This window comes from Chiroxiphia lanceolata, chromosome Z (assembly GCF_009829145.1).
Source record: "Chiroxiphia lanceolata isolate bChiLan1 chromosome Z, bChiLan1.pri, whole genome shotgun sequence".
NCBI classification, from domain to species: domain Eukaryota; kingdom Metazoa; phylum Chordata; class Aves; order Passeriformes; family Pipridae; genus Chiroxiphia; species Chiroxiphia lanceolata.
Window position 1 is genome coordinate 52,868,297 of NC_045671.1, and position 20,130 is coordinate 52,888,426.

The window sequence follows — 20,130 nt, forward strand, 5'->3', positions numbered from 1 at the left end:
GCTGACATTTTTGCTGGCTTAAACCAGATTGGAAGAAAACATCATTTAACATTTAATCATCTGAAATCACTTCAACAACGCTGGTTCTGCTTGTCAAGATTACTTGTGAAGATGTTGAAAATATTTAGTTACAGAACACAGATTGTCTAAAAATAAACAATCGTGAGAGAGCAGACAGAGATGGCAAAACTACTTTCAGTGACTGAGTGTAATTTATAAACCAAGCACTTCACACAAAACAAAACCATCACTTTCTCAGGCAATGTGAAAGAGCTTATACTCTCATTTAAGATCAGTAATTACAGTATCACAAAGAAATGTTTTTGTTTTCTGAGGATGACCATAAGCACACCCAGTGATATCAACTATATCCACTGCTGCACAGCAAAACAGAGTCATTTATGTAAGTTATTTTCTCAATGTTTTCTGCATTCTTGAAGCCTTGACAATGCATTATTGTCCTCAGGTATACAGCTTCTGGGGAAGTGGAGCATATATCCAGTATGCTTCATTTGTCATCAGAAAATAGGTACCTGCTCTATTCCTTCATGTAAAACACATACTTCCAGTACCGGAGAAATATGAAAGTAATGTTTTCTTGTATACCAGAAGTAAATAGGCCACACAGAAATCACACATATTTTTCTGCTTTTCAAATATACATACACTTTGCTTCTTCAGTTTTGTATAACAGATTCTGCCCTGTCTGTCAAGTTATTTTGATTTACAATTAACTTGTGTGAGAAAAGAATTATGTATCTGTAACAAAAACAGTACTCTGTGACATCTCCAGAACTCAGTTGGGGTTACATTCAGAAGTCCTGAGGCTGTTTTAATTTACAAATATTTTACAGGACAAATTTGTACCTTTGTTTAGGAATGGCACTTCCTAATTTAGTGCTTCCACTGAGCCTCTCCAAACCATGCTGCCACTCACTCCATTTCCCCCTCCCCACTGTGGCGGGCTGGAGATGAGAATTGGAGGCAGAAAAGGCAAAGATCGTGTATTGATATAAGAACAATTTATTAGAAACAGCAACGAGATAAGAAAACTAACAGTAACAACAACGTTAGTAACAGAAGTGTACAAAAGAGAGTGATTCATATGCAAAATGCTCACTGCAGAGCCTGACCCAAGTGCAGATACGCCACCCTGACCACTACTTCTGGTTTGGAACCAGTGTTACCCAGCTGCTTCCTCCAGCTCGGAAACTCAACTGGAAGAAATCCTTTTTCCCTGGAAAAGAGTACCTTCTGCCCACCCCCAGCAATGACATGAGGTGGTATAGAATAACTCCAGGTCCTGGCCATGCCCACTCCTGGCTACTGCAAAAAATTAACCTTGTCCTGACCAGAACAAGGACAGTTTGAAAATACATCAGCTTAAATCACTCCCCACAAAAACACCAAAGACAGAAAGAGACAGAGAAAGGATCACAGTTTCCACCCCCCTGCACTTTCTGAGCTTTACAGAGATTTGTTGACATACTCCAAGGCAGGATTAGAAAAAACAGCACAGGAAAGAGGAGGCAGTCAGAAGGATCATGGTTCAGCTTTGCTTAAACGAATTCCACACACCCCTCAACTATTAGCTGTTTTTTATTTCCTGCTCCAGAGATTTGTGGAAAAAATAATCTCGCTAGGGAAAAGCTGCACTTATTTTCTTCCAGCAAGATGCTGTGTTAGCAAATACAACACATGAGCCACCTCGAGTAAACCAAGGTTCTTAATAATCCATTTTTAAAACACTACCGGTATTTCCTTTCTATAGAAAGATGGGCTGTGACTGGAATCAATTTCATTGTTTGCATGACTACAATTGCCAAGTTTCTGAAAATAACTGTCATTTAAATAGTAGACAATATTTGTTATACAGAGCTAACAGTAACTTTATTACTATTTCATTTGCATTATTTGTTTGTTTGCAGTAGGCTTAAGGTATCTGAAAAGCAAGATGTTTGCTAGGGGATGGCTTTAAGCACAAACCGTGCAAGCAAAATCAAATTGATGTTGATAGTCTGACTTGAATTTAAAAAAGGGAAAAAACCCAAAGTACAGACAGACTATGTCTTCCTCCACTTTCATAGGAAATTGTAGATTTAAGATTGATATGCTGTTTGGCCAATAGTAATACTTAACATTTGCATACTGATTTTCAGTCATAATCATATTTTACATTTGGTGAAACTGAAGCGAAACAAAGTAAATGAGTCACTCTAGACTATGTGGAGCTAATTCACATGAAAACCTGAATCAACCCATATTGTGAGAGTCTCTTTATTCAGCAGATTGTGCTTCCAATTCCATGACCAAAAAAGTGTGATTTAGGTAAGGATTATATCTCTAACATCAAACCTCTCTCGTCTCCAAGTGAAAATGAATATACAAAATAAACATTTCAAAAGACTGGGAAAACAGGAGAAACAAACAAGCCAGACTCAAAAGTAAACTCTGATAAAGGTAATGGATTTAAGCCAGGGGAAAAAGCAAAACTTTAAGTTAAAAGAGTAAAACTCTGAACATTTTATGGTGGATAACTGTCCTATTAATAACTGCTTGTTTGGAGACAAAGGCACAGATCATAAAAACAAAATAATAGGAGTGTTCCAAGAATAGAAGTAAATGTTGAAATTTTTCAAGAGGCTGTCCAGGAAAAAAACTTCATATGGACCTCCTAAAAATAACCCTCATTGCCCAAGCTGGTATGATAAAGCCCCTCTGCACAAACCACAGGAATCAAGGCAAAGCGAGATTAACTTGGGATAGGTAGAGAGAGAGGATACAAAGTCACCACTGAGAGCAAGCACACCATTTTGGTATGCTGTAAGTGCAATGTCCTGTCACTTGGCCACCAGAAGACACATGAACTCTTCTTAGCTTGTGTCATACTGCACTACCTGTAGCCACAAAAGCATAGCCCTGCTGTTATCACTGAGGAATCCCTCTAATCACCCCCTGACTTTTAGTAACAAGCCTATAAATCTCTATTGCTTGAACAGAAGAATACTACTTCCATGAGGAAACTCTTCAGATTTTTTCATCTAATAATTGGTGTCCAAAGTAGAGCCCATGAAAAGGCACCCACGTCATCCCCTAGCATGAATGAGACTGAGCTATGCACAGAACTGCAGTACCCTGGCAGACCTTTTCTGCTAAAATAAATCCAAAAGCATCAGTAGGAAACACATTACTCCTTTACTGGTAGGAGTCATTAGTACATCCCAGGAAGAGCATGCAGACAGAGACTATAGAATACTGGCCTATGGTCTCGTCACTGCTCAAAACCCCACCTCGGCAATTACCTCTTAAGACTCTAACTACTGCTTTCTGGCAAGCTCACTAACAGGAAGGTAGTTAATTGTGGTGCTTTAAAATCAGCTGGGAATTAAACTCCAAACAAACTGCTCCCTTTCGTCCCACCCCCTCTAGTGAGAGAGGGACAAAGGCAGAGACTCTGTGTTGAGATAACTGAAAACAAACAGCAATGAGATGAGAAATAAACAATAACAACAACGACATTAATAATAAAAGTATGCAAAACAGAGGGCGATTTACACACCGAAAGTGCTCAGCACCTCAACTCAGTTTTGTGTGGCTGCTGAGGCAAAGACAAGATGGTGGATGTTTCCACGCCTGGTGTTCCCTGACCCTAAGCCCAAGCCAACAAAAAACAGTGACAGATAAACACCCAAAAGCTGGATTGTCCACACCGTGCCACACCTCCCTGACTGGCCTGGCTTGACTCTACTCAGCTCTACCCAGCTCCGTGCTGCTCCTTTTGGCTCAGTGCCTATGGCTTGGCTCAGCTCCTTTCAGCTTGGGTTGGACTCAGCTGGGGCTCGAGCTTGCCTCCAGTGCTCCATTCCCCATGGCTGCTTCCTGCACTGGTGCCTTGGCATGGGTGCACTCCACTGGGCTCAGCTGTGTTTGCTGCTTGGAATTGTGTTCTTCCCAATGTATGAGAAGGGATGGGTGGTGGCAGAAGGACAGAGTCCGCAGGCCTGGTCCCGGCAACTTCCCCGAGGAAGAGACGGAACAAAACGGCACACTTCAGGTGTGTACTCACCTTTTTCTTCTCCCCTTCACGATCCCCAGCAATGACATGGGTGGTATGGAATACCAACCATGCCTGATGGCTCAAAACTCTGCCCCCTCTCTGCAACCAGGACATAAGCCAACATTATTCCAGTTCTCGAGACATTTGATCTCCTTTAAGTCTTCTGAATCTCTATCAAAGGGCTTCTGTGACGGATATAGAGATAAGTTATTATTTTACCATATTCTCAGGTAAATAGAATGAGGACAGACAACCATAATGATATTGTTATCTTAAAACTGACTGTGGAATTGAGATCATGAGGTAAAGAGAATGATCTGTAGGACCTGGAAAGGTGCATGGGGTCACCTGGGAATGATCTATAGCACCTGGAAGTGGCCTCCTCCGTTACATCCTGTAATGAACTGAGAGAGTTATTTTTACTGCCCTTCCCTCTTGCAGGCTGTCACTTGTGGAATACCACAATACCATTGTTCCTGCCATTTCTTAAACTGAAAAAGTATGGAAAGACTATTGGAGACTTTAAAACTTTGCAGTGGGACTTTAAAGACTTAGAAGTTTCCACCCTTCCAGTAAACCAGCTCCTAAGCTTTGAGACTTCCATTTTTTTAAAGCAGTGACAGATGGCACGCCAGGCAGACAGGTACCAGCATATGTTCTCTCCTCAGCATCAACAAAATAGACGACCTGTTTGGTACTCCTTCCACCCTGAAAAAGAACAACGGGAGCAGGCTTCCATAAAGCACTGGCAATATTTCACATTGGACGTTGAATCCCTGGGTAACATAGATAACCAGAACTGAGATTTTAAACTTTGGTCTTCAACTATGCCCATATTACCTGGCACCACACCTTCAGCGACCACATTTTTCAGATACTATCAGCTGTTTACAAATGCTCAATATGTCATCTCTAAAGTCTACTTGCTAACATGGGTCTTTATGTGTGTATAAAGATGAGGTCTGAAACTAATTGCTCATCCCTAAATCGAAACTAGGCTGAGGATTTTAAAATACAGAGAAAACCACACAGTAATTGGAAGAGTAGGGTATTACAGAAAGAAATCCTATTTGTGGTCATGATTATTAAAGAAAGAAGCAATACACTGTTACTGTCTAGTAAGCATTCCATATTTAAAACAGTAAAAAGTAGGCAAAATAAAAACTATATAAACATGTGGGTGAAAACACTGAAGACTCACTGTTTATGAAGACATCACACCTGTAAGCATGAATAACCTGTTCTAGGTGACCCTGCCTTAGCAGGGGCACCGGACTACGTATCTCCAGAGGTCCCTTCCAATCCTAACAATTTTGTGATTCTGTGTGAATATTACAACAATCTGTTATTCCTCAAACATACACCGAGAATTGATAAAAATAATTTTGAACCTTCTGTGACTTTTTGGCACTACCATGTATGTAATGAATTAGACTTTTTCATGTGTAATGAACTGCTGCAGGGCTAAAACAGAAATATAAAATCGGGGGGCCAGTGGGGAAATCAAGAGCTACGGCAATAATTCTAGGGGAAAAAAGATGATGTTGCAAATTCCCAAAGAGTAGGGAAAGAACACCGTAATAGCAATTCTTAGGTAAACTATTTTTAAAGTGAGTTTTTTCGCTAGTGATTTTTATTTTCTCTCCCTCCCTATTACATTCCACGTATCTTTAAGTATGTTCCATCCTGATCTCCCCTTCACTGCACGTTTTAATTCTGTAAAGACTGCACTCCATACAAAAGACAGAAACATGAAGGCAAACAAAACCAGTTTACGGAGCGACGTGCCATTTCACTGAAGAGCCATCTAGTAGGAGGAAACAAAAATTTAAATTTTCCTTGCATGACACTTTTTTTGACTAATGCTAAAGTTTTATGTGATGTTCATTTCATATATACTCTAAGCAGATATATTACTTGAAAAGGGTGGAAGCTTGTTTGTTCATGGTGATAGATTCAGGGACAAAAAGTTAACAATGCCAAATTTTGCCATGCCCTTCTTGACCTTATTTTGGAAGGAAACTTATAGATCTAAAGCACTGTGCAGTTAAGCATTGAGATGATGAGAATACACCTCATTTCGGATGTCTTTTTTTGCCTCTTCACCCTGTTCAACTATATTTGAAGTAGGGAAGAGAGTATGTCTTACTTTACTTGAGACAGAACAACACTGCAACTTGACAGTGATCTCATTAATGCTCCTTTTGTATCCAGCCACAGAGATGTTATCTGACAGTATATTGGTATATTGTGCATCAGTTGTTTGCAATAGCTAATTTAGTTAGAATATGGTCCTGATGTGCTACTAAGGAACAAACTTTGGCCGTGATTTTACAGTTGAATTTGTAAATTCCAGTGGTTCAAACAGTGTTTACCCTACACTGAATGGAAAATTAAAGAAGTGCTCATTAATGCAGCTCTTCGAGTTCTGTTATACAAACGTGAGGGATGACAGATGTAAAAGTTAAATCTCAAAGGTCTAATAATCCTAAAAATACAAAGAAAGAGCCTGCAAGTTCTATCAGAAAGAGTTATTTTAAATAAGAACAATCTTGCTATGCAAGAGCCTGGAAGGATAGTGGAGTGAAAACAAGACATACAGCTAGTGTAAAAATTCTGCATGAGAGAAAAAGACAGAGAAAGGGAATGCTGAAAAACTGTGGTTAGCAAAACACCTGAATGGTTGAGATGCTTATCTATATCATACACATATATTTTTGTTGTTCACTTGTTATCAACAAGAGCTCCATCAAAATAATACAGTGCTCTGTTTTGAAAGTTTAAAGTAGCCTGAAAATTTATCTCTCAATAAATGTCTGTATGGTTGTCACTAATTGATATGCAAGGAAGATTATGAAGTACTCCTGGAGTTACAGTCTTTTAAAAACTCGGTTACAGTTTTTAAATTTCTTGAATATAGCAGATGTAAAAGTTAATTTGATGTTTTAGTGTACATAGAATGTAATTTTCATTTTCTCCTTGTAAAGATTATGAAAATGATAAATGTGCTTTTTGGCAGAGGACAAGACTGACTATTCAAGATCACCTCCACACTGGGCTAGGACACTATCCTTGCATAAAACTCTGCATTTAGATTCAGATCTAGATTACTGTCTCTGGAAGTTTCCCAGTCCTGTGTTGATCGGACACTGTGATCTTAGAACTCTTATGTAAATCACGCACCTGAACAAACAGAGATAATGATTTTACACGTACTTCTTGACCAGACCTGGCAAGCCTAAGGAATAGCTGCTGCTGCTTCTGCCCAAAGACCTACATCTCCAGTGCAGGACTACCTCAAAGGAAGTGTAACCTCAAAGTTGTCACCATCACTACATGAACTGCCATCATGGGAGACAGCAAAAGCAGTCAAATATTGATCTAACAGTTGATCCAGCATTCCAGTCTTAGATTCTATTTTAGAGTTAATATGAATTATTCTCTCAGAAGGAGGAATGTGGTCTTTCTCTAGGCACCAAAGCTGCCTATTACTATAGATTGGTGACAGGAGTTTTACACCCTCCCTTCTTTAGTGTCCAGGTGGAAATACTCATCTCCAAAAGCCTATTGCTCTGATATTTCTCTCAGACTCCCTGCTATTAAGAAAATCCTTCGATCAAACACAGAAAAAAGTAATATTGTATTTCAAAATTCATGTGATCACACCTTGGATTGCTCATGTTTTTGGTTGATAGAAATCAAGAGATTCCATACACTGAAATTTCCTTACTCATACAGGTGCATACAGCTTTGGGATGAAATTGCATGGCCCTGGTCAAGCAGACTGCCGAGCAGAAGACTACAGAAATGTCTTTACCATTGGTATTTGCTGCCCAAACAGTGCTCCTTTGGAATAACTAACCCAAAATTAGTAAAATTGCCATTGTAAAATGGCTTTGGATTCCAGTGATTCAACTCAATGGCAAGTTGCTTTGAGAAAAGCAAACAAAACTATTTTCTTGGGGACACTGTAAAGAGCACCTGTTCACAGAGACTTATATGCTCAGGTCAACAGAGCCCAGACAGTCTACACCAGTTAACAAACCAACCCTAAAATCTGAAACACTTGACTGCTGTCAAGTGATCAATCACTATCCAAAACTCCTCTCTTAAGGAATATGATCTGGAAAAGAAAAATGTTACACCTTACACTCAGCTAAACTGGTAAGTGTAGATTATCTGAAATAGTTCACTCTAAAAACAAACCTATAGCAATGAAGATGAAGATAAGTAACACATGAGGTCTGAGTGGCATTCTTTGTATGAGCCGAATGTTTAAAGAAAGTAATCTTGGAAGCAGTTTGAGATTGAAAAGGAAAGACTAAGTGATGTTCCAAAGATGATGCATATATAACTACACATATCAAATGGCAGCCACAATTATCCAAGGAATCTATCAAATATTAATAAAAAGGAAGGAAGTAAGGAAGGAAGGAAGAAAGAAAGAAAGGAAAAGAAAAAAAGAAAGAAAGAAAGAAAGAAAGAAAGAAAAAGAAAGAAAGAAAGAAAGAAAGAAAGAAATAAATAAAGAAATAAAGAAAAATAAAGAAAGAAATAAAGAAATAAATAAAGAAAGAAATAAAGAAAGAAAGAAAGAAAGAAAGAAAGAAAGAAAGAAAGAAAAGAAAGAAAGAAAGAAAAAGAAAAAAGAAAGAAAAAGAAAGAAAGACAAAGCAATCAATTTTTTACAAAATTCCCCTGGATAAATGTTCAGGCTGTGCTTTTGGAAAATGACATAGTGTAGAAAAATAATTTGGCATTTGAGCCAAAGCAATATAAAAAGGAAGAAAAGAGCAGCACCTAGAAAATGATGCTGCAAATATTCTGGGGGTACAGTGGGCAAGAAGTGATGAGTAAACCAAGAATTCTAGGGTCTCTTTTGAGAAAATCTTGAGAAAAGCCTGGAAAGGCTCCATTACCTATTTTCTCTGTATGCTTACTTTACTGAAATCAGGAAAAAAACCCCCAACCCTTTTCATTTACTAGGAAGCATTAAAATTCTGGCAAAGACCTAAAGCTGAGCCATCTAGTGAAGTGGTACTATGAATATGCAAAAATCACAACAAAGGGCAATCTGTAACAATGTTATTTTAATGTCTACCCACTACAATAATCTGTTCTACATTCATTTCAAATACGTTTCAGGTAGCTAATTTCTTAGAAGGAAAAAAGCACATATTTATATGCTTGACCACAGTGAATCATACTCTGACCGAAAACTGCAAGACGTGTTCACATTCTGGTGATGCACTGCAGACTACAACACCAGAAAGAAAACAAGTAGCTCAAAGACACTTATTTTCTCAAATGTCTATTTTCTCCCAGAAAAACAAATATTTGTAGCTTAGGCAAAGGCTTTGAATGTATATATCTGTTATGTTACAATAAAAGATGTTAATAAGAAAGGCTACCAACTTGTCTCCTATCACTTTAGGTGAATTTACTTTTAGAACTGAATAATGACACTTGCTTAGTTAAACTAATAATGAATGGAGATGCTTTAGAAAGAAAAAGGAAAGCAAAGTTTTGTTAAAATGTAATACAAGATACAGATGATTGCTGGGATAACAGCTGAAAAAATAATGGTAGGAAACACAAAAATTTGCTGTTCTTTGGGCAACATCAACTTGGACACTGAGCACTCATGACATAGGAAGCATACTGAATCACGGATGATACTCTTTATACTAAATCCTGCAACCAAAGAAGAAAAAACCCAGCTGAAATATACCTAGTATACACAAGATAAAAAAAAATAAGTATTGAAAGGAATTTACCTACTTTCCTAAAGAAACAAATAAACAAAGTACTTTAACATCACCACTTCCCTAATTTACTATTTTCCCATCATCTCCTAACTTGTATATTGCTTATAGATTTTAAAGATCAACAGACACCAGAGGAGGAGGGCTGAGAAACCTGCAGCTGACAGCAAGCTAACAAATCATTGCTGTTTCACAGTTCAAAGTGGATATTGGGCATTAAGCAAATGAATGAATGAGACACACTCTAGAATGGGCAAAAAGGGGCACCCAACAGCACTTAGCTTGAAAAGCTGCAAAAGAGTTGGTGTTCAACCCACGATGCACACCTGCTGGAAGGGGACACTTTTGAACACGGAATGATTTTTAGGAGAGGAAACATGGAATAGTAAAGAGAACTGGAGACCATCTCTTCCTTCCTAAATTCCTACTCCTTTTCCATCATTTTCACAAAAGCCAGGGATCCATGTAGAAGGACATCAGCTTCAAAGGTTTGCTGGAACCAGCAGTCCACAGATGCAGGAGCACCGTGCCATCTCCTGCTTCTCCAACTCCACCACTGCTTTCTGATGGAGGGTGTTATATACTGCATCATCCCTAACAAGGTGAAGCCTGTTTAGGAAACCCTATTTTATTCCCATAGGCCTTTTAAGCAGAGAAGACAAATTAGGCCACCATACTTAAAAAGGTTTGCTTCTTCCAAAATTTTAAACTCATTGCTTGTTTCTATGACACTCAGAAAAGCAACAACCACCAGCCACACTGCAAGAATACAATGACAGCTCTCTTCTTCAAATTTCAGCAAACAGTCTTTGTATTATTTATTGTCTAGTAAATAAAGTTGAAATGCATTTCAGCCTTGGTTGCAAACTCAGTACCTAGCTGCAGTCCAACAACAGCAGGGAATAAAGCTGCCATTGTAAAATGTCTTTTTTCTCCTGTGTGCCTGCTTTCCATAGATTTCATTAATTCTCCTGGATCTGCACATTGTCATATCTGGGGCACACTGATACTAAGTAAATAGGGAGAAGGGATGTGAAATTTTTATCATCATAGGAAACAACTGGCTGGGAGATGATATCATATTTAACCTTTTCCCCAAAAAAGCATGGAAAAGAGCATGTGCCATTCCTCTAGAAGAAGAGCTGTGCTATTCTTGCCTGACAGTTTGGGATTACACACATAAACACCTGTGGTATTTAGACTTTGTGACACACCAGTTAGCTCAGAGGCTGCAATAAGCAACTCTACTGGATTAAAACAGTTTTTGGCAAAGGGCCAGCTTTGTGTGATATTTAGAAATACCCTGACAGTGCTACAGTTCCTTGACATCAAAGGACAGCTCACGCACAGCACTGGGTGAGCATACACCTGTACAGAAACATAGCGGTCAAGAGCAGAAATTAGCAAGTTAAAGACAAACAGGTAAAGCAACTTCTTAAAATATTTCATAAGCTTTCAGAGAACTGTGGTTCAGGAGTTTCCACAGCTGCTTGTTCCAAGCAACTCTCAATGGCTTTTTCTTCCCTGAGTTCAACCACTCTCATGTTGGACCTATATAAGCTTCAAGAACCCACATCACTATTAGTGGTTCAACTATTTCCCTCCAGGTTCCTTGAGAGTTTTTAGGCAAACACCATCCAGTCCTGATAATTTGTTATTATTCGTCTGGTTGATTTTTTTCTACAACTTCTTTTACCAACATGATTTGAAGCAGACAAACCCAGTGGAAACTTCCCTGGGTTCTTCCATAACAAACACACATACAAGAAATTAGGAGTAGAGCTTAAATCCAAGGCACTTGGATAGGCTGTTTTTAAAAGTTCCTAATACCATACACAGAACTTTTCTTTATTACGAATTTCTTTAAACTTTTTAGAATTTAAAACCAGTCGAATCAACAATGAGAAGGCAAATGACAATTTACACTGTGCTTCAAAGAAATCTTTTAGACTGTTCCTAAAAGAAAAAGGATATCAAAATAACTGTGCAAGGAGAAAGAAGTAAAATAGCATATAAATATATACACCAAAAGATTAATTGTAAACTATTAAAAAATTTGGCACTAGAGATGATGTTTAATATATTCATTATCTAAATCGAAAAGAAGGAAGGTTGAGATGCCAAGTTTATAGATGACAGAATTACTTAAAGAAGTCATGTCAAATTTCCATGGAATATAATAAAGTTAAATTCATTACTAACACTAGTAGTTTAACTTTACCTAGTGCCATTATATAAATGTGATAATTTCAGCTGAAGTACTGAATCCAAACTAAAAAATAGAAATGCAGATTCAGAAAAGCAAACACGAGTTTATGAAATAATAAAAAATTATGTGAGGAAAATTAAGACAATGAGTAACAAAAAGTATGAGGACATTTTAATTTACGCAGAGGAACGAACATAATAAAGATATTCAAGATAATGGTTTAGAGAAAGAAAATCAAGACTTTTAATTACTCTTATAAGACTGTAGAGAGAAATGTTCCATTAAGAGGCAGTAGAAGTAAAGCTGATAAAAGTAAATTCTTTTTTTGCATACAATGCAAAACTCATTGGTGGAACTTGCTGCTGAAACAGCATTAGTATCAAGAACTTAATAAAAATAATAGCAGAATTAAATACATATACCATCATTTTCCTTTTGAGTTATCAAAATAGTAGGTAGGACAACTCTTCATCATTTCACACAAATGTATGACAATAAAAAAACCTTTAAAATGTTTTGTGGAACTCAAAGAGGAGTTTGAGTCAGAACAGAGAGCAAAAGATAATATGAAAATTAAGCATATACAATACACACACGACTGTTCTACAAGCTGGAACCTGTCCTGTTTATTATTTGACACACTTGCACTTGTGTTAAAATGTTTCCAAAGAGTAGCAGGAGAACAAGAAACCAATAATCATGGAACTACTGATATTGTCACTTAGAGAAAATGCACTGAGAAGTACAGATCACTGCTTGCTAAAAAGGATTGCACAGATATGAAAACCAACCTCAACTATATACTAAAAATAAACTTCAATAAAGTTTCTAAACAAACAGGGTCACATAAGCATTTTCCAGCTACAGAACTGATTTCTTTTAGATGGAAAAAAAGATGGAAAAAACCTTGCAAATTCCATTTTTGGCTTCTCATTCCAGATGAATAAGTGGGTAATTTAACTATGTTTCTTTCTGATTATGGACACTACGACCAAGAGAAGGCATGGTATGCACATGGCTGTAACACTAATCACTTGCACCAATACTGATGTAATAACACATATTTTACGTTTTCTTTGGTTGAACTATGTTTTTGTACATGCCATTGTACAACTGTGTAATAAAAATTTCGAAGTGTGAATTGGCAAACATGTAAGAATAGCTCCAGTGTTCTTGGGGAAGAGAGGAAATCTGAATACTTTCAACTGGACCTCAAACTGAAAATCACATGAGAACCCCCTTTTTACATATCAAAACACAACAGCATGGTTTTTTGTTTGTTTGTATTGTGGGTTTGTTTCTTTGTTGTCGGGGTTTGTGTGGTTTTTGTGTGTTTTTCAGTTTGCTTACTTTTTATTTATATGACGGAAGAGTGTAGAAATCAGATACTGCCAGTCAGTGGCCCTAAACTTTGCAAGAATTTCTTCCTCCTCCTCCTGAGGTACTAAGCTTCACCCTCACACAAACTCCAAGTTCTGTCAAAGCCAGCACTCCTGAGCACAAACCTCCCACATGGCATCTTACTGCACCTCCTTGGCCTTGAAATATCACTCCCTTTGTATTGACTTTACTGCTTTTGATTTCTGTGCAGGTGAAAATATAAATGTGGTGGAAAATATTAATATAGTGCTACAGGGAAGAGAAAGGGAGGGAGTTCACTAACGAGCCTTATTTAAAAACAAGGGAGCACAGACGTGTAATGTGCAAAGCATCTTCCTCCAGTACCTGGGAGATACCCCTGTTATGTTATAATAATACAAAGGGAATGTAGGGAAGATTCCATGGCTCCTGTAAATAGCACAGCCTGACTAGGTGCCCTTCCAGCGATGTGTTTGAGATTGGTCCCCCCCACAAAGAGATGGCTCAAACTCTTTATTAGTAGCAGTATTAACATTAATAAGTAATATTATTAATATCAATAATTAATGACCATTATTAAGACTTTTTTGTTGTTTGCCCTAAGAAGGGGAGGGGGGTTCCTGCCTGAGCAGAGTCTAGTGGGTCCTAGCATCCCCAGAGGACGAGTCTACCTTGAAACAGGGGGCAAAAAAAAATTAGCTGCACCAGAGAAGGTGGGTGAAGAAAGCAAAAAGCATTAAATGCAAAGTTATCAATTACCTCTGAGGATGCAAAGTAACAGTGCAAACCCAGTTACAGCAAAGTAAAATGGGCACCACTTCTCAAAAAAGTATAAAAAAAATTAGGCACCTTCTTCACAGCTGGGAATCATTGTTAATTTTTTTATTTTATGCATAGGCCCTATTTACCCTCCCCAGCTGTTGCCATGTTGTTTCCCTAGCTGCATTTTGTGAGTGCCTAAAAAACTCTTTGAAGTATGAGGGTACTACTGTGTACAGCACTGTGTCATCACATGCAGTCCCACAGTCAGAAGGGTTAAGATCTGCTCAGTGGCAATAGGCTACTACTTATTATACCCTTCTGCGTGGTCATTTGTTTCAAACTTTTTTATATTCCATTTACACCACAGAAATCCCTCGGCCGATTCCAGTGACAAGAGTCGCACAGAACTCTCCCCTCCCCACCTTGTCTAATCTCATGGAGTAAAAGAAAAGGTTGGGGTTTTTTGCAGCACTGTGTTTTAAACTCATCCATACCACATTTAATTTTCCTTACTGTTACTACTTTGAATGAACATTCTAAAAACCTCAGCCACCATTGAAGTGGTTTAAATAGACACCTAAACCTGAAAAACAACAGCAATCACCAAATGCTGTGAATTATATGAAGTTTATGGTGGAGATAATTTAGCATATCTAATCAGAATACCTATTTTCTCCTAGAGCATAAGAGTAGGACGTATTATACATGGAAAAGAGGAGGGAGAAGGAAGAAAATAAAGTTTTCCTAAGCACAAAAACTTGTCAGTGTCCTAACAGCAAGTAACCTGGTCTAGTATATCATACATTTTAAACCTGTGTCAAGGCTCTGGCTGTGCTCCTGCCTTGTGTCCTTATCCGCTTTGTTAGAATACAACTCTGAATAGAGACATTCATAGTGCCCTGAAGACATGTATAGTGTCTGGATATTGACACCTCCAAAGGGAAAGAACACTTCAGGTAGGTCAAGGTAGTGTGGCAGTGCTGGAGTTCTCTCTGTCCTTGATTAAGCCCGCTCTAGATATGGTGGAAAAAATCACAGCAGAATATTACTTCGAGCATGATTGTAGCAATATGTCTGCTATCGAGTTTCACCCTTAATGAAATATATACTTTTTGACTCCCTGGAAGTCATTACAAGGCATCATCCTTGTAAATTACCTTACTTGAAATTTTAAGGAATATTGAAATAAGAATATGGAGTAAGATCCCACTGACTGCAGATTCTTTTATTTTTAGTCTTTTTAAAAGGTAATACTATTTTTCTGAATGTTTTCCTTATTCAGATTATGAAAACTAATTCCTCCAACCCTCACAATAACCACTCTCTAGGTTTTATAATTACTCTGATTGGGTAATCTGGAAAAAAGTTTAGCTTTGTTCTACATACTTCATCAAATCTTGTATATTGTTCTACTTTTGCTTGCTGACCTGCTTTTAAGAGCAAATGGTATTTCTACAAACTCTGTCTGCAGTGACACTTGAACTCCTCATCACACTAATTTGGAATCACAAAATTTGCTGAACTTTGTCTATATTACTCTCCCAGCAGGCTCCCAAGGAGAGGTTTTTTGAATCTGGTTCTTTGACCAGATTCAAAGATGCATTGTCAAACCACTCCATTACTAAGGGATTTCTCACCAAATTCTTTTGCGGAGCTTCAACAGTATGAGGCACTGCTTTTCAATCTGCTGGTGTTTGATTGGGCCTTTCTGGTGCTATGGCAGCCACAAAAAGTCTGACTGGCATCAGAGGAAAACACAGCTCCAGACCAAACTGTTGCGCTTTCCGTTCAAAGGCAGACAGTCTCAAGAACAAAGAACCTCCAATGTTCTCAATAAACAGACAACATTTCACCAGGGAAAAAAACAATTTTCAGCACTTTCGAGCAATGACATTTCTGTATTTATGTACTAAGACATCAAAATTCAGCATAAAGTTTTTCTTTCTAAAAATATCATAATGTTAAAACACATTTTCTTCTGAATCTATATATTCTGAGGTAGATGGGTGAAAATGATTACACAGTGTAAGAGCTGCATGAAACAAATACTTAGTAACAAATGGACTCTTGGTCTATAACATTATAGAATGTAATCTTAGATAAAGTAGCTTCAAATATTCCCTGAAGAGACTATAAAGTCTTAATTTTTAACAGACAATCCAGAAACTAAAACCATTACTATGTAAACCATTCTTCTGTCAAAATGCAGCGGTGTGTATTAAACTTCAGAAAAATAGCTGAGTAAACAGTTTCTTGATCTTCACTATATGCTGTGTATTGATCTAGAACATTCAGGTAGCATTTGTTCTTTGAGAGTGGTAAGGAAAGCAATTCTAGGAGTACAGAAAATACACAAGATGTTTCGGTGCATATGAACATACGATTTCAAGTTCCCTCCAAATTTAAAAAAACAATAATCCAGCTACAAATTAGCCTCCTATTCAGGAGCAGAGAAGGCATTCTAAAGAGCTTCTATCTCCTCTTTCCCTATTGGTATTTAAAATTTTAATCAAACAGTAATTAAAGGTCAACAAACAGCTTTTCCATACCTAATCTTAAATTGCAGCTAATACTATACATTAGAGGCATAGCAACACATAGTTGTTTCATATGCTGAGGGAAGGAGAAATCATACCATTTTTTGGTGCAAAATACTAAAAAGCAGATCTGCTGAGCAGTTGCATCTTAAATTACTATTTCTGATTGCAAGAAAGCTTCAGATTAGCAATGCCGCTCTGACTTTTTCACACTGTTAACGAAAAACAGAAAGCAATACTTTTTCAAAAGAATGCTTCTCTCTGAGACCTCTCTGTTACCTAGGTGGCATTAGGTATCTATAACATTACATAAAGGTGTGGTGTCCATTTTGCTTTTCTAAAGTTGCTAGCCTTCAGAACAAAAAGTTTGGTAAGATAAAATTTCTTTTTCCCATCCTGGACTCTGTTACTTTAGCACTTGAGCACACCAAGAAAATATAAAAAGAGAAAGGAAATAGGAGAAAGAGAAAGAAACAATACGTAAATATTTACTGGCAATTTTTCTTACATATTTTTTGAGATGTATGAAAATAATCCATATACATTTCTCAGCTCAATTAATTACAAATAACTGTCTGCAGAATCGAGTAAATCTGTCAGTTGTTCAAGTTTATTTTTCCATGTGCTATCTTGAGATAAGCAGGTCTGTAATATTATATTTCCACTGACATATTGTGCATTAATTCTGATCTGATTTAGTATTACATGGTGCAAAAGGTGACACATTTTCTTTAATATAACCCATTACAAAAGGAAAGGAGTTAACAGTGTATGAAATCTGAGGAGTTTTGACTGAAAAAGTCTGGGACTTTGGGGTCAACTCAGTGGAAAAGTAATTTGCTCAACTACCACAGGCAGTAAGCACCGTGACAAACAAACCTAATATCCCGGTGTAGTTACTCAGACAATAATAAAAACAGTGCACCATCAGACGGCTACAGCTGTACATTAAGCTATCATATTACTTCACCTGCTCCCAAACCAATCAAACATGTATTTGATGATCATGAAAATAACACAGATACCTCCTCATTTCTTAAGTCACATTGAATACTAAGTCAGAGTGCTAAAACAACTGGTTATTGCTTTTCCATATGCCATAAATTCTGATTTTCAAGTTTATCTAAACTGTACACCTAAGATCACATTCAAAGAACTACTGAGACGGCAAAGCCAACTGCTCTGAAATTAACATATGGGTAAACTCTACACATTCCTAATTGGATGCCAAATCCATGCCTGTTACCACAGCACACCTCCACCTGGGGCTTTGTGGCCTATCCCTGTCTCCCTGCCTTCTACTGACATAGGTCTCAGTGTCCTTCCTCACAAGGACTTCCTGCCCAAGTGCTGGCCTTGGGCTCTCCTTGTCATATGTGTGCAACTTTTCCTGCTTGTTCCAGCTCTAGCTCCTCCAGCCTCCTCAACTCAGAGCTGGTCCCATAGGGCTCATGGGTGGGCATCTGTAGTCTTGGCATGCAACTCAATAGAAAAGTCAATAAATCTACACAAAAACCATTGTTCTATCAGGCACTTGGTTCCAGTGCTTGACTTAGGAGTGCAGCCAGGAGCAGCCTGGACATTTGGAGCTTTTTTAGTAGTTATCAGTAAATGCAGAATGCACAGCAAAGCACTTGTGTGCAGTATTTGTCCACAAGCTTTATTTATGCCAAACTTACCTCTTAATCTGCTCGTAGATGACACCTGAGTAGAGGCAGACTCTGCTCTCTACCATGCCATGATGTGTTCTAGATGCTGCCACACAACACCAATTTTTTAACAATGCTCTAGGAGGAGCTTTGTATTTCAACTCTTTGGGACAGGGGTGCCTCTTTCATTTTGTCAGGATTGTATTTTCCCTAGATGATCTGTCCAGCAACTTCACCAGTCACCCAAACATCAACATAAAATTAACAATATAAAATTTTCTACACACTGCAAACAAAATACATGCATATTGTTTGCAAAAGCTTGCAGTTTATTTTCCCATATTCCTGTACTTTCCCCATAAAGCACAGAAAAGTCTGATCAACTATCCTGGCAAATTTTTGTAGTTGATATTGCAGTTCTTCTTACAAGCATATCAGTGAAGTGAAAGTCAAACACCTAGCTTAAGAAGTAGATTTTCAGCTGTGCTGTGCTGCGAGCCTTAGCATCAAATCTAAGATGAAAACCCAGGCCACAATGCACTATCCATATTGCTGAGACAGCCACACTGATGATCATCCTCTTCTCTCACAGCGTCATCTCTACCACTCCTTCATTCTCATTCAAACACACTGTCAACCACATGCAGTCACTGGGGACTGGGTCAATGTAGCACTTATGTTAGCATATCTCAATCATCACTTTTCTTCTACAAGTTGTATCTTACTGTATTAGTAAGCGTGACCAGGTCTTGGTAGCGGGCGTTGCTACAGATGGCTTCTGCGAGAAGCTGCTAAAAGCAATGGCCAAGCCAATCCAAAGTTATAGTAAATGCCTCTGTGATAACATATAGAAGAAGGAAATACAAAAAAGTTATTGCACAGATGTAATTGCAGGGACGAGTGAAGTGAGAATATGTGAAAGGAACAACTATGTAGACACCAAGTCAGTGGAGAAGGAGGGGAAGGAGGTGCTCCAGGTGCCAGAGCGAGATTCTCCCACAGTCCATGGTGAAAACCATGGTGAAGCAGGCTGTCTTCCTGCAGCCCATGGAGGACCACAGGGGTGCAGAGATCCACCTGAAGCTCTTGGACGATACCCGCGCTGGAGTAGCTGGATGCCCAAAAGAAGGATATCCATGCTGGAGTAGGGTCCTGGTAGAAACCTCCAGACCCATGGAGAGAGGAGTCCACGCTGGAGCAGCTTTTCTGGTAGGATTTGTGACCCTGTGGGAGATTCACCTTGTGACAGGTTACGCCTGAAGGACTGCACCTCATGGAAGAACGACCCATGTTGTAGCAGTTTGTGGAGAATAGCTGCCCCTGAGATGGACTCATGTTGAGAAGCTGGAGAAATTCATGGAGGACTGGCTCCCTGGGAGGGACCCTATGAGGGACAAGGGGAAGGACTCCTCTCCCTAAGCAGCAGCAGGAACAATGTGTGATGAACTGAATACCCAATCTATGTCTCCCTGCACCACTGAGGGGCAGGACACAGAGTTTGAGAAGGAGGGAGGGGTGAGTGGGAAGGCGCTTTTAAGATTTGTTTTACTTCTCATTATCCTGCTCTGATTTTGTTAGTAATAAATTCAGTTAATATCCCCAATCTGAGTCTGTTTCGCCTGCAATGGTAATTGGTGAGTGATCTCTCCCTGTCTTTATCTCAACTCATGAAATCTTTGTTGTATTTTCTCTACCCTGTCAAGTTGTGGAGGGGAGTGATAGAGTGGCTTTTGTGGGTGCCTGGCATCCAGCCAGGGTCAAGCCACTACACTTATCCACTACTATCTCTGTT

General features: G+C 38.5%; 1 protein-coding gene across 6 annotated transcripts in view; it reads right to left on the reverse strand.

Moving 5' to 3' along the window:
* The window catches only part of MCTP1 (multiple C2 and transmembrane domain containing 1), a 183,504-nt gene that overhangs the window by 12,286 nt on the left and 151,088 nt on the right, over positions 1 to 20,130 (reverse strand). The window contains exon 19 of one of the 6 annotated variants that reach the window (XR_004354543.1): positions 4,067 to 4,242. The exons of the other annotated variants lie outside the window; for them this stretch is intronic. The gene's annotated coding sequence lies outside the window, so the exon portion shown is untranslated. The remainder of the gene's footprint in view (positions 1 to 4,066; positions 4,243 to 20,130) is intronic. 6 annotated transcript variants of the gene reach the window in all.